Here is a 15,381-nt window from a genome sequence, read left to right as displayed (position 1 = left end):
TCTTTTTTATTATCTCAAAACTAGATTTTTGGTTTATTTTTTTTCTTTATATGCAATTACAAATACCTAGAATTCATAATATCGCCAGCCATCTCCCTCAGTTGGTTAGTGTCGTCCCTAAGTGCCAAGGTTGTGGGTCTGACTCCCAGTCAGGTTACATACAAGAGTCAACCAATGAATGCATAACTGGAACAACAAATCAATGTTTTTCTCCCTTCTTTCCTTTCTCTCTAAAACCAATAAAATAAAAAAGTAAAGGGAGAGAGAGCTACCCTGCTCATTAATCAACATAAATCCTTCCCTCAGAGCATCAAGGACAGAAGCCATGCACTGACTACTGCGGAATTCCTAGGCTCAGAAGAGCAGCCTCAGGCACTTGGATATTTCTAGGTAATGTGTTTCCAGAATTAAAGCGGGTTTACTGATGCTGGCTGTGTGCTCATGCAATGAGGACCTGACACCTCTTTGGGGGGGCAGCAGCTGCCACACCACGCTCTCCATGACTGGCAGAGCTCAAGGAAGGACTCAAGATTCACCAAAGAATGTATATGCATGTATGTGGAACGGATGGACAGAGACAATAGTGTGGTGAAGGCCTGGTGTGTGTGGCGGGGATTGGAGGAATTAAAAGTGGGAATGAGGACATCCATAATACTTTCAACAATAAAGACAAATTGTAAAAAAAACAATAAGCATACACACTTGAAGTGGTGGGAGGACAGCTCTGGGGTGCGGTTCAAATATATATCACTTGGTAAACTAATGAATTCTACTGTCAACAACTGATCTATCTACATAGAATAGACTAATGATCGCCAGAAGGGACAGGGATTAGGGAGCAGTACACCTGAAACTAATCTGTAAGAAGAAAAAACAACAATTGATCTATCGATGAGATAGATCACCTTTAGATCCACGGAAGGCCAATCAATGAAATATTTCCACTGATGACAATCAAAGATTAAGACACAACTGATGTGTACTAGAAGGAGACGGGAACTATTGACAATAAAGAAAATTCGGAACACATCCACACTCACACGCACCCAGGCATGCATGCAATTTGTGGACCCACCATCTGACTGATGGAAACTTCAGTTTCCATCACTGCTCCTTTATGGCTTATAGGATTGCTAGCATACACAGGCTTATTGCACTTACGTTTTACTAAACGGCCCATGTGTTTAGAGTAGGGGTGTCGAACTCAATCAGAGAAGGCGCCAAAATCTAAAATCCAGCCTAAATCACGGGCTGAATGGTTTACTGAACAGTCATAAACTGTCATTGTGATGGAAACGCAGCGGAGTGCAGTGATGACAGCGCGGTGCGGGCCACATTGCAAGGCCTGGCGGGATGGATTTGGCCCGCGGGCCTTGTGTTTGACACATGTGGTTTAGAGCAACATCAAACTGAGTTAGGTTAAGGAAAAAATGAAGTGGTTCTTTGAAAACATCGCCCTTTCTCCATTAGTAATATATCCATTCAATTCTTATCTTTATATTCCAATGACTTATTTTGTTCTGTTCGACACAACAATAAAACCAAACAAAAATCCTTGCATTTTTTGTTTCATTCTAGAACTTCAATGTTTTTTTTACTCATTATGAAACCACGATAAACCATTTTGTATGTAGATGTTATATGTAGGAGACTTTTATCAATAAGCTGGAATATATTCAATTCTAAAAAAAACACTACCAGATGCTCTTTTCTTTAAGTGAAGCATTTTATTTAAGTTTCTTGCATATAGAAAAAATTAGAACAGGTTCAAATACCATCAGAAAAAATTCTTGCATAAAATAGCTAGAACCAACACTCCCAGAAAAAAAAGCTGGACTCAAGAACTAGCTCAACCCAGGAAGCACCTTGAGCACATGAAAAGCCCTCAAGCAAAAGAAATCATGCCAAGAGGCCTTCAGAATTTGGAAATAGGGTGATTCCTTAAGAAATAAACTGTCAAAGGGAAACACAACACAAATAAACCTAGCAGAGAAAAGGCCAGCCTAAGAGGAAATAGTTAAACGTATGTGGAAATATGTCTAATCAACGTAAGATATATCCTAGGATAAAAACACAATAATAAAAACAAACAAAACAGTAACAATCAAGTTCATTGTGAGCTGCTGGAACAGAGTGCTAACAGACGGACAGTATCTGATCGAGCCTAGAAAACGGGGAGTAATAAACTGACCCAGGCCTCTCAATCTCCCAGGGAGAACTTGTCTGCTCGGTATCCCAGGATTCTCAGTCTTGGCACTATGACATATTGGGCCAGATAATTCCTCGTTATGGAGAACCATCCAATGAACTGTTTTAATAGCATCCGACCTCTACCTCCTAGATTCTAGTAAGCACCCTCATCCCCATCCCAATTGTGACAATAGGAAAATGTCTTCAGGTGTTACCAAATGTCCCATGGGAGGCAAAACTGCCCCCTTAAAAATCAGGGGTATAGTCTAAAATTTAGACTCTAAATAATGCAATTAGATGCACCAAGCTAATTTAGTTTAATATTTCTAGTATCAAAATCATTCTGTTTTTGCTCATCTAGTAAATGTCTCATAATAAATTAGCTTTCTAGAAAAAAGTGTGATCATGTTGCAAGAGGTATGTACTATACAGTTCTTTGGTGAAGTTAAAAGAAAACTCTGTATGTGTTTTTGATAATAAAAATGAAATCACACACTATTCATATTTCCCTACAACTTCTAATATTGTTTTAAGTATATGTCATGCATTCGGACATTATAAAAATTGTTAATTCTTATAAAAATTGTTATTCCTTGTTTAATATTCTGATCTTCCTTACAACTATCAGTATCTTGATTTTCTAAGTTTCCCCTTTTCCTACTTTATATACAGTTCCTCTGCCTCTCCCCACTACAACACCCACACAGATCGTCTATCATCATTACTGTAAAGTTGACAGTATTATCGTGCAGGATAAATGAAATGAATTAATTAATACCCAGGTAAATGGTCTTAAAAGGACATTATTATTTTTTAATAATAATACAGTTGGGAACACCTGCTTAAATCTAGGTAATATAACAACTTATTTTAAAAAATAAGAATCTAAATGAACCTTTACAGCACTATCAGGGCTTATTTTGTTCCCAAGCCCTCAAAATCTGTGGACTGTCCTTTACCTAGGAATCCCTCAGAAACTTCAAAATAGCTCTACATGCCATTGCCTGGCCATGGTGAACTCACTTTTTCCCTCCCCTCCTCTTTCCCTCCCTTTCCCTCCGCCCCCGCAGTCTTTCAAGTCCTCATCACCTCCCCTTTAAATTATCACGGCAAAGTTTTGCACACTTATTGTCTCTTTCACTGTGATCCGCTCAACATAAGATTATCATGCTAGTACAAAGATCATGTTAAAATATAGTTTTAACCACAACAGGGCATTAGAAAAACTTAAGGTTTTCTGTCAGTTGGAATGTTTAAATTTCTCATAAAAATCTAGCTTTCTATCTAGTCAACCTAATTCCTCTATTCTCTAACATAAACTGTTTTAGCCAAATTGATCTACTTCCTATATGCACAACCACATATCTCACTCCCGTTTAAAATGTCTTCACTCATGTTACTTCAAGCACTATTCTTTTTTCTCTTCTTCTTGGCTATTTAATGCCTAATCAAATTATAGCCCATTTATTGCTTTTTTAAGAGGCAAAGTTTTAGAGCTAAAAGGGATCTCAAAATTTATTCAAATGAGTAGCAGGTCCTTTCTCCACAATGAGAATTTTTTTCCTACACTCTTTCACAACTTAATAGTATGCTGCCTGTGATAAAATAAATACTACTTACATGCTAATCTGTTTCTTCTTAATTTATCCAATAACTAGGGGCCCAGTGCACAAATTTGTGCACTTTGAAAGGAACTGTGGGCTGCGAGGCTGCGGTAGGCACAGGGGCGGGTCTCAGCCCATGGTAGGCACAGGGGCAGGTCTTGGCCCATCCTCCGTACCCCCATCCGGCTCCTCTTGCCAGAGCCCCTGGTCCCATCTGCCAGGAGCCCCACTCCCACTGCTGAATCTCCCACATGGGGGTGTGAGAGGCAGCTGTTGCCCTGATCACCCTTCAGGAGCAGGGGGAGGTGGAGAAGCAGCAGGTGTGAGTGCCAGGTCAAACCACGACGCACAGGAGCAAAGCATTTTCAGTAACCACCAGAGGCTCACCCCAATGAAAGCGAACTGAGCCTCCGCCTTGGTCTGGCATCCCCGCGCACCTGCTCCACCATCCCACCATGGCCAACACCTTCCATATCCCACTCACCCCATGGTGGTCAGCACATGTCATAGCGACTGGTTGGTTGGTTGTTCCAGTGTTCTGCTGTTCAGTCTATTTACATATTAGCCTTTTATTATATAGGATAAGTATTAAGCATTGCCTATGATCATGGGGCAATACTTGGCTTACGGGTTACAAAGACAGTTTCCTTCCTCAAATACACTATACATAGTAACCCTTTCACTATGTGAATTTCTGCTATGTACACAGATTTACTTTTGGTGAAAATTTCTACAAATTCTAAGTTGCTCTTTACGGAGATATCTTGGGAAAGAGGGAACCAAAGATAAAAGAAAAGGGAAATAAAGAGATAGCAGAGGGAGGTGAAGATATTTGCAATGCACTCTTAGAAGCAGAGACAGACAAATCTCCATCCTTCAACCTGGAATAGTCTGTTGGGAAGAAGAGGAAGGAGATGAGAATGAGAAAGACAGAGCCAAGTCAGTGCGACATTATGTTATGTTCTGAGGAGTACTGCTGAAATTATCATGAGTGGAAAGAGCTATAAATACCCACTTGGCTGTAGCAAGCTGAGTTAAATAAAGGTTACTAAAAGGATTATATATTTTTTTAACTCTCAAACATCCAAGTTATGCTATCTCTAGAACCACCGCTGGAACCATAAGGTGAGTCAGTAACTTCTGAGTGAAAAAAAAGAAAGGCTCTGAATAAGACACCCACCTAATAGGTGCTTCTTAGAATGCATGAGCGCCCCCCTCCCACCCCCAGCTGGAAATCCTGATAGTGGTGGTAAACGAAAACTAACTGTAAAGTACCTGGTATTTCCAAATTGAACTGCATTAAATGTCATCATCTGTCTGGCATATTTTACTTACTGTATTAACTGGGTGAACATTACAAGTTTATCAGGTTTTTTTAAAGGTTCATTCACAATCTCAGGCTCCTTTTCCCCATAACATCCTACATTCCTTCAGGGAAAATTTCTCTACCTTGGGGTTTCCGAGGACCTAATGCTAAGGATGGCATGCCATACTATGACAACTTTGCCTATTTGCCTCACACGCTGTTCTAACCTTCTTTAAAAACGTGCTTTAAATTGGTTTCAGTTATCCTCCATTCTAAAAGATTACTAGTTTTAAGAAGAAAATGGAAAACATCTGAATCAACTTATATAAAAATGTGCATGACCATTGTTTAATTTCTAAAATAAGCAACTTCAATTAGTTAAATTTAACTCAGTTACCCAAGTTTCTTATACCAAAGTCCCAGATAGAAGGTTATCTAACAGATGAATAGAAAGGCAAATGATCCCTGGCCGGTTTGGTTTGGCTCAGTGGACAGAGCGTCCGGCTGTGGACCAAAGGGTCCTAGGTTCATTTCTGGTGAAGGGCACACACCTTGGTTGTATCTTCCCCCATCAGGGCCCTGGTTGGGGCTTGTGCAGGAGCAACCAATACATGTGTTTCTCACTGACTGTATGTTTCTCTCTGTCTCTCCCTCTCTTCCTCTCTCCTTAAAAAAAAAAAAATCAATGGTAAAATATCCTCAGGTGAGGATTAACAACAATAAAGGCAAATGATTTTATTTCTGTAATACTAAATTTTTAATAAAATGTTTTATTATGCAGGGTGAGGAAAAAGTAAGCTTATAGTTGTTTCTATAGAAAATATTACAACAATAAATTATAATACAAGAACAAACTATGTTTTGCATATTCATAACTGTGAGCCTACTTCTGCCTCTATTAGGGGTGTCGAACTCAAACAGAGAAGGGGCCAAAATCTAAAATCCAGCCTAAATCGCGGGCCGAATGGTTTACTGAACAGTCATAAACTGTCATTGTGATGGAAACGCAGCGGAGTGCAGTGATGACAGCGCGGTGCGGGCCACATTGCAAGGCCTGGCGGGACGGATTTGGCCCGCGGGCCTTGTGTTTGACACATGTGCATATACCAACATGCATATTGTAGGTAAAATAAAAGGACAAATCCACTTAAAGACAGTCATATTCATTCAAAACAGTACAGAATTCCTATCACAACATGTGATAATGGACCATTATAAACATATTGAAAGTATGGTCATTTTATTTTCTTTAAAAAATAATTTTTTTAAGAGAAACACCTACGTGTAAGAGGAGCATTGATCAACTACCTCCCACACGTGCCCCAACCTAGAATCGAACCCGCAACCTAGGTATGTACCCTGACCAGGAATCCAACCAGCCTCCTTTTGGTGTACAGGATGACACTCCAACCGAGCCACACGGGCAGGGCAGTAAGTTTAGTAGTTTTCTTCACTCAAAATAAAATGCTACATTTTCAAACACCACTTACAAAAGTGAAGGGGAGCAGGAGGAAAAATTGGGACTGTGTGAATTTTTAAAAAATCTTTAGATTATGTTGGGAGAAATGTTTGAGATCAAATAGTCATCTTTCCATCAGATATTTAATTTGCTTTTTAAACAAACTGAAATGTCATGTAAAAATAAGACAATCTTATTCAACAGCATATAATTTACTGGACTACTGTAAAAGCAAAGGTCTTTTAAAAATATTTACTAAATAAAACAGCTCTTATATTGGACAGAAAAAAGTAAAGGTTATGAACTGAGCAAACGAAAACATGTTTACTCAACAAATAGTATCCGCTGTACACCCACTGCCGGACAGTAAGAGAAGGAAAGGATACTGACTCCTACTGAAAACGCCAAGGGTGCCAAACTCCCCGCTGGACACTTCGCTTATGCTGTGCAATTAAAATTGTAAACCATCCCCATAAAGCAGACATTACCTCCCTGTTTTAGAGATGAGGTATACTGAGTTTGTAGTAACAACTAAGCCCCAAACCCTTGGCATCCAGAGGAAAAAATAAGGACTTGCAACAGTAAAACCAGGCACCTACGTGCAACGTTCCTATGAGTGAAAACACACAAACCAGTCATTTATATGATGTACTGTACTTGTAGTTATGTTGTTCTAATTTGTCCTTACTGAAGAGGTAAACTGTGGATGAGCCCAGCATGACAGCTTCTGGGCGGAGGCAAGCCTGAACACTTATCAGTAGAGAAGAAACAGGGAGGCAAAGGAGAGTATGAAACTGGGCAAAGCAATGGAAATCGACTAGCTGTTTGTACAGGTGCCAACCTGGCCGAAGTAGAGACAGTGGTGAGACAAACCAAGTTCTAGGGTTCCAGTTACCTAAATGGCGCAGATCCCTAAAAGCTATGCTGATTGATTTGGCTACAAAACAGAATATTTATAGGACTCATTATTTTACAAAATATTGGCTCTTGGGGGACTTTAAAAATATACACATGCTCTGGCCACATATCAGACCTACTAAATCAGAACATCAGCTCTAAAAGATTTTGATGCCCCCTTAAGTGGAGAATCCCCGTACCAGAGTCAGTTCCTGGTAAAAATGACCTACAGAACAAAAATATCACAAAGTATATGCTGCATCTTCAGAGTATGTCTTCACATGAATCAGCTAGCACGTTCCTGGGTTAAAACTCCTCTCTGGGCCCCACTACAGGCTGTCCTTACACTAAACCCTTCCCGATTCCTTTCCTGAGCTTATGGCTGTTGATCTGCGCAGGGTCCTTTTCCTCACACTTGCCAACAGTTTTCTTCTAGAAAAGTTCCATTCATCTTCAGCTGTCCTCCCCACCTTTTCACAACATTTTATCCAACCCAACTAAGAGCTAACAATATTTTATAAGCAAAGGAACCATATAAAAGTGAAGTTCCATTAACATACTATGTAATAACTTATAAAACTGCTCTATTGACCATTTATTGTAATGAAATCCTAAGTACATTTACAAGTTAAATTCTGAATCATTTTTTACCGATTTCCCAAAGCATACAATTATGAAGTGGCTCTATAAAGGGCTAATAAGCTCAGCGCCTTCACTTCAATCTTTACTTAAGGGCTCGGAAGTAGCTAACAGAGTGGAGGTGCTGAAAGATACAAAGTATATGGAAATCTCAGGAGGAACACAGACACAAATTCCACCGGTGCTAGGGCGGAAAACAGGTGATCTGAAAAGGGAAACTAAATACCAACAGGAGGAGGAGATGATGATGCACAGACACAATGACTTGCTGCCTTCGCCCTCACCTGGGCTTAAGGCTAAAGCCAAGATGAAAGGAACACAAGTTAGTGTTCAAAAACGTAAGTGGTGCTTGAGTTCTCTCCTCCCCCACAAATACCTACATCAATTGTGCACAATCCCGGTATTTCTATTTACCTTGGCACTCTTCAGAAAGTCCGATCACATCAGATTCTACTGATGCATATTTCCTCCAGTAATGTGAGAAAGCAACTGTTAGTCTATATTCTCTTCAAATGCACTATCAAAAGAATTCTTTTCATTATCAAATTTTTTGATCTGTCAATCTAATAGGTGAAACAGTATCTGTTTTAATTTATGGTATTTATATATCTGTGTGAGGCTTAATAGCTTTATATTGTATATGCTTAAGAACCATCTGGATTTCCTTCTCTGTGAATTATTTGCTCATGATCTTTTCCCACTTTATGGTTAAATCAGTATATAGGTACTTTCAGCCTTTTGTCTGAATTACAAGTTGCAAATATTTTTCTCAGTTCTTGCATTACTGCCATGCTATTTTCATTGACTGTTTCTTTCCTTTATGTTTTACTGTCCTCAACCAAACTATACTTTCCTTCCGAAAAGAAATAACATTTTTTAGTATCACCAGGAGCATGCTTTTCAGATCTTCCAACCTCATATACCAGCAAGATTTAAGAGAAGGGAAACTTGCTTTTTGGGGGGTGGTCAAAGTGTGAATGTTAATTATCCCTGGGATTGGGTTGCCTCTCCAATCCCAGTTCACATGGTTATAGCAAGTACAACCGAGTTCTAATAACAAGCACAGTTTAGGCAGAGGGCAGGGAGAGGTGTGGAGGAATGTTTCCAGGTGTCTGGGTGGGCACAGAGAAAACTCAGTAGCTGCTGGTGGCTTATTTTCCATTAAGAGGAGGAGGAAGGAAGGAAAAGCAGTGAGGAACAGAGAGAGCAAGTGTATGGTGCTGTCCCCGGAGTCCCCGGTCACAACCGCCGGATTCCATTAGACACCCCCGAATCTTTACCAAAAATGTCTCCTCCTGCTTATCCCACTCAGGTGGATTCCTATTACTTAAAGCCAAAATTAGCCTACTTAACACCACCACCACCTACTCATCCCAAAAAGGGACATTTAACACCAAAACCTCAGGAAGAGTAGAACCTCACACTTTTTTTGCTGCTGTTGTTTAAAAGGGAATGTTTATTGAATGGTTGCTGTGTACTGGGAACAGATCTAAGTCCTTGAATTATTATGACGTTAAACAGAAGGGATAAAACCACTCTTTTCTCATGGGGCTTACATTCTAGAGAAAACATACAATAATAAAATAAATTCCAGTTGTGCTGCAGAAAAGCATTTATAAAGGGGTGGTGGGGGATGAGGACAGTGTCATTTTGAAAGGGTGGTTAGATGACACTGCTTGTCTGAAGAGGTAATATTTGAGTGGAAACCGGAAATGATGGAAAGAAACCAGTCGTGTACTGCTTTAGGAAGAGGACTGCAGGCAGAAGAAACAGTTCAAAGTCAGAAACACGCCAGGACATTGCTGAGGGACATCCCAGAGGGCAGCGTCGATGGAACACCGTGAACACAGGAGTGAGAAAGAACTGGCAGAGGAGGAACCGACCTGAGAGGAAAAGGTGTAAGGTGAGGAAGTAAGTAGGGATCTGATCGGGTATAGAAACGAGCAGGCAGTGGAAAGGACTTGAAAATAACATGAGCTTTATGAAAAGCTCACTATATTATCTTTAATTTTCATTTTGCCTCACATCAGTGATAACTTTAACACCCGGGTCTTTAGAAATTATCATCCCCAAGTATTTGACACAATCCTGACATTAGCCAGGAATAAGTGTTTCTAATGCAGAAAATCGCTCTTCTCATACACTTTGAATTTTTTTTTTTTTAACCTTAGAACAAAATCAAAGCCACCTGAAAGGAAACAAGAAGAATCTAGGATAACAGGATGATAGAAACTACTTTAAATTCTATCTGGTTTATTATGTTACGAGTGAATCTACTATGAACAAGACTGTACGAAGGTAGAGGAAGAACATTAAAAGTTAAGTTCCAGGCTCCAGGAAACATAGCGTCCTTTGCTAACCGCATTCACTATTACTGAACTGGATATTACCATGGTTAAAAACCGTCAGCTGAGAAAAAGTGAAAGCTAGACTTCTGACTGCGAGAATAGCCACTGATTACTGGTCAACAAAGTTTCAAGTTTTAATCCTATCTCTATTACTATGATAAGGAAGAACTTCCTCTATGTGGTGAAATTAAATACACCAGATGCTTCAAAATCTCTCCTCGGAAAGCTTCTGAGACCGGAGACAATCGGTTTAAAGAGCTGTAGGTAGAGGACACCCCACAGAAGACAGATGCTCTCTCCAGACCTTTCCAGAGAACCAAGTGTGTACACTAAGCCAGTAATTACACCTACACCGCTTCTAAGATAAACGCCGGTCAGGTCAGATCTTTGAAAGCTCTGATGTGTTCATGAATCTCCTCTTTCACTGTGTGAGATACTTAGGTAGCCCACTTAACGGCAGACCAAACGTAGGCTGATATCAATAACACAATCTATAAAGGGAGGTGCTGTGAGAGATGTGAGCTAATGAAATAAAAGTCATTACACACCTTGAGCTAGACTCGATTCTGAGTGCAGCCTCCTCAGCACATCTCCAGCCTTTGAGCAGCTGGGGCTTGTGAGGGAGGGATGTGCTCCATCCACCTGAATCGTATGTAAAGTCTCCCCCCAGTGGCCACACACAGATAACAGACAGAGCAGATCGCTGCAGCTCCTGCGCCGCTGACCAAAAACCTCTGAGCAAACCCTGGTCCCCACAAGAAAGACATAAAGCCTTCAGTTCTGTGCTGGCACCTATCAGTGAGGAGGTCTGTTATACTAACCTGCTCTTAGGACATCCATAAATGTGAGGACTATTTCTGGACGACAAGAAGCTACAGGTAAAACAAAACTAGCATAGTTTTTCTCGGTGTGATTTTTTAAAGGAATAGCTTAAGAGTATTCTCCAACAGCGCAATGTTTGTTTCACCCTAATGGGCAGTGTTCGTCCTTCCTGAGAGATACCAGCACGTCTCCTGCAAGTTAACCGCACCCACCTGAAGCCGAGTTCTGATACAAGTGTAGGCACTTACCAAATAAATCACCTTGGAAAAGGAAATTATCATCGGTAGTATATACCTAATGTCTCATTTGCAAAACAATGCTTTTCAAAAACCACCTACAAGTAGGTAATTTATAATAAAGTAAGTGATGTCAAAAATACAAATGGGTCCTCTTTTAATATTTATTTTCTTGGTGTTTTTGTAATTAGATAGCCTTTGAATAGCACTATCCCTGGTTTATTTGCAACTTCCAGCAATAATCTGCTATTACTTTTAACAAGGCTTGGGTGTAAAAAACGTGAAAGGGCCTTTAATTAAAATGTGGGTTGTCTTCTGTTAACCATCCATTATTAAATGGCGAAGTATATAAATAACCTTCAACAAATAAACAACTCCAATTTTTAAAAAGGCTTTTAAATAAGGTAACATAAACAGACAGGGTCTCACAACTATCATTTTCTTGGTTATCCCCAGCTAAGAAGAGGGAAGAAAGGAAGGGACAGCAGCCTGCTGTGTAGTCTTCTGGAATAATTTTAGCCTGAAATGAGACTCCGGAAAAAAAGCAAAAAAAAAAAAAAAAAAAAAAAGCAATATGATTCATTTTTAAAAATCCAACAGTTGGCCTAGAAAAGAGGGGGGGAAAAAAAGATTCTGTCTTGCATGGAGCTATCAGACTTGCTTACGCACCTTAATTTTTCCAGTGTTTAATCTAGAACGTAAAAAAAAAAAAAATCATTTTGAAAGTCTAAGAGGGAAAAGAATTAAGGTGGCACCAATCAGAAGGGGACTTTCCCCCCCACCCCCCCATCGCTTCAGTATCTACAGGACGAAACAGAGCAACTAAAAGTATTACCACTTGTGCATTATGTAACCCTAGCCTTCCATAGACAAGGACTTTACAGTCACACATTCTGCAAACACGTATTTACCCACGGATTTAAATATATGACACATTTCAGGTACAAATGACCTCAAAATGACACCACCCATAAAAGTTCCCTGTTGACTGCATTAGGGCCTCAGAAGGCAAGACTAGAACCAGGCCTGATGCCCTGACACTGCCCAGGAGATGCCTCCGTGAGGTCTGGTGCCCTCAGACCCGTTCCCTGCAAGGACCTCCGCGTTGGTCACAAGCCTGATACCTCGCCTGACATCCCCGCGACACACGAGGCTCTACACGCCCATGTCACAGACTTCGGGGGGAGCAATGGCTGCTAAGTCATGTTCCAGCCGAGGAGCAGGTTAAGGGTCCCCGGTGCTCCGAGCCTCAGGAGCCCGAAAGTGCAGCCCAGCCAGCCCCAGAGCCGCAGGAAGGAGGAGAGCGCGGCCAGCCTGACCTCTCCGGGCTGCGGGGAGTGAGCGCGGGGGCTCCGGGCCTCCCCACCTGCAGCCCCGCCGCCCGCCCGCCGCCGCGGCGCCCCAGCTGCTGCCAGTTTCAGGGCTGACGTCCCGGGAGCCGGTGCGATGGAGACGCAACTCCCACCCAAGTGTTAACAAAGTCCTGCAGATCCATCCTCTCCGTCATCCCGCCGATCCACAGCCCTCCTCCCCCACCGATCCCTCCAGCGGCTCCCCCACCCCGGCCCCCCGGCCCGGCCAGAGGCACCCCAAACCGCGGCGAGCGCGGGCGCCTCCCCGGTTCCTTCCAGGTCCATGTGCCCGGGACGGGGAAGCGCCGCGTGGGCAGCGGCCGCCCCGGAGCGGCGTGCGGGCCCGGCACCCTCCGGCTCGGCACCCTCCAGCGGCTCCCCTCCGGCCCGGCACCCCTCCGGCCCGCACCCTCCGGCCCGGCACCCTCCGGCCCGCACCCCTCCGGCCCGCACCCTCCGGCCCCGCACCCTCCGGCCCGCACCCTCCGGCCCGGCACCCTCCGGCCCGCACCCCTCCGGCTCGGCACCCTCCGGCGGCTCCCCTCCGGCCCGCACCCTCCGGCCCGCACCCCTCCGGCTCGGCACCCCTCCGGCCCGCACCCTCCGGCCCGCACCCCTCCGGCTCGGCACCCCTCCGGCCCGTACCCTCCGGCCCGCACCCCTCCGGCCCGTACCCTCCGGCCCGCACCCCTCCGGCTCGGCACCCTCCGGCCCGCACCCCGGGGAGCTCTGGCGCCCGGGAAGCGGCGGCGGGAGCAGCAGGGAGCCCTCTCCCCTCTCCTCCCGGGGACGGGCCAGACGCGGCCAGGAGCCGGCCCGCTCCGGGCGGACCCGAAGGTGACGGCCACGGCCGCCCCCGCCGCGGCTCCCGTTCAGCCCGGTCCCGGCCCGGGCCCCGGCCCCGGCCCGGGAGCGGAGGGGGAGCGGCGGCGGCGGCGGCACGCGCCAGGCACGTTGTCGCGCTCCGGCCGCCGGGGGCCGGGGCCGGGGATCGGGGAGCCGGGGGCTGGGGCTGGGGCTGGGGCCGGGATCCGGGCAGCCCTCCCCGCCCCGTCGGCCCCGGCCCCGGCCCCCGGCTCCCCGAACCCCGGCCCCGGCCCCCGGCGGCCGAGCCCAGGTGCGGGGGGCGGGGCGGCCCCGGTCCGCGTGGCGCGCGGCGACCAGCAACAGGGCGCCCCCGCCCGGCCCCGGCGCGGCCAGACCGTTACCCGCGGACCCGGGACCCCGGCCACTCACCGGCTGGGACGGCCGCTCCTCTCCCTCCGGCAGCTCCTCTCCCGCCGCCGCCGCTCCTCAGCCGCCGCCTCCGGGCCGCTCCTCTCCCGCCGCCGCCGCCGCCGCCGCTCCTCAGCCGCCGCCTCCGGGCCGCTCCTCTCCCGCCGCCGCCGCCGCCGCCGCTCTCCTCAGCCGCGGCCGCCGCGCAGCCCCATCCGCGAACTCCGGCGCGGAGTTGGGGACGGGAATGCGGCTCCGCTCCCCGCTCGCCCCGCGCCGCCTCGGCTCGGCCGCCACGCGCGCGGCCGCCGCCTCCTCCCGCTCCTCCCGCCGCCGCCGGGCGCGCTCCCTCCTCCCCGCCCGCCCCGCGCGTGCGCGGACGTCGGGAGCGCGCCGGGCGCCGGGAGCGCGCTCGGCCGCGAGGGGGCGCCGCCGCCTCCGGGCCGCCGGCCCCGCCCCCGCCGCGGGCCCAGGTGGAGGCTCCGAGCGCCCCCGGCGGCGCCCGGCCTCTCCCGCCTCCCCGGGGCCCGGGCCCACCTCCCGCCCCGGGGCTCCGGCCGGATCGCGCCGCCCCTCGGCCGCTCCTGATGGGCAGGGGGACCCCACGGGCCCGGGAGGCTGCTCCCCGCCCTTCCCCGGAGTCTGCACCCAGAGACCCGGGTGTGTGTGTGTGTCTGTGTGTCTCTGTGTGTGTGAGTGTGTGAGTGTGTGTGTGTCTGTGTGTGTGAGTGTGTGTGTGTGTGTGTGTCTGTGTGTGAGTGTGTGTCTGAGTGTGTGTGTGAGTGTGTGTCTGAGTGTGTGTCTGAGTGTGAGTGTGTGAGTGTGTGTGTGTGAGTGTGTGTGTGTGTGTGTGTGTGAGTGTGCACCTCCGTGCAGCCCACGGTGTCCGCGGATGTTCTCCCAAAGGCCCCGCCGGGGGTGTTCACACCAGCAAATGGACAGACACGGGCTCCTTTCACAGCCCCGGGGCCCGGGGAGCCCCCCCCCCCCCCCCCGACACACACCCCTGGCTCAGCTCCTGCCAAGCATCTGCTCCCCAGACCTCCGCGGGGGCCCTGCACCCTCCGCCTCGCCTCCGCCCGGAGGGGTGACGGGGTGAGGGTCCGGGGTGCTGGTGGCAGGTTTAATTTGTCCCTTTGGAAGGGACGGAGCCATGCAGGCTGCAGCGAGGCAAGCACAGGACTGGGATTTCCCTTCACATCTGCCTCAGCCCCCAGAGGTCTCCCTGGGAACCTCACTCAGACCTGGGGGGGGGGGGGGGGGGCGGGCTTTGGAGGAGGAGGATGTTATTTACATTTTAGGAAATGTGTTTC

General features: G+C 46.7%; 1 protein-coding gene across 2 annotated transcripts in view; it reads right to left on the bottom strand.

Moving 5' to 3' along the window:
* The window catches only part of PALS2 (protein associated with LIN7 2, MAGUK p55 family member), a 47,845-nt gene extending 33,705 nt beyond the window's left edge, over positions 1–14,140 (bottom strand). Inside the window, exon 1 of one of the 2 annotated variants that reach the window (XM_045587197.1) lies at positions 14,090–14,140. The gene's annotated coding sequence lies outside the window, so the exon portion shown is untranslated. The remainder of the gene's footprint in view (positions 1–14,089) is intronic. The other variant, XM_045587198.1, reaches the window with a different exon arrangement.
* Between the last annotated feature and the right edge of the window lie 1,241 nt (positions 14,141–15,381).

This window comes from Pipistrellus kuhlii, unplaced genomic scaffold (assembly GCF_014108245.1).
Source record: "Pipistrellus kuhlii isolate mPipKuh1 unplaced genomic scaffold, mPipKuh1.p scaffold_m20_p_26, whole genome shotgun sequence".
NCBI classification, from domain to species: Eukaryota; Metazoa; Chordata; class Mammalia; order Chiroptera; family Vespertilionidae; genus Pipistrellus; species Pipistrellus kuhlii.
The sequence above is the reverse complement of the archived record's forward strand: the minus strand, read 5'-3'. Positions and strand labels throughout refer to the sequence as shown.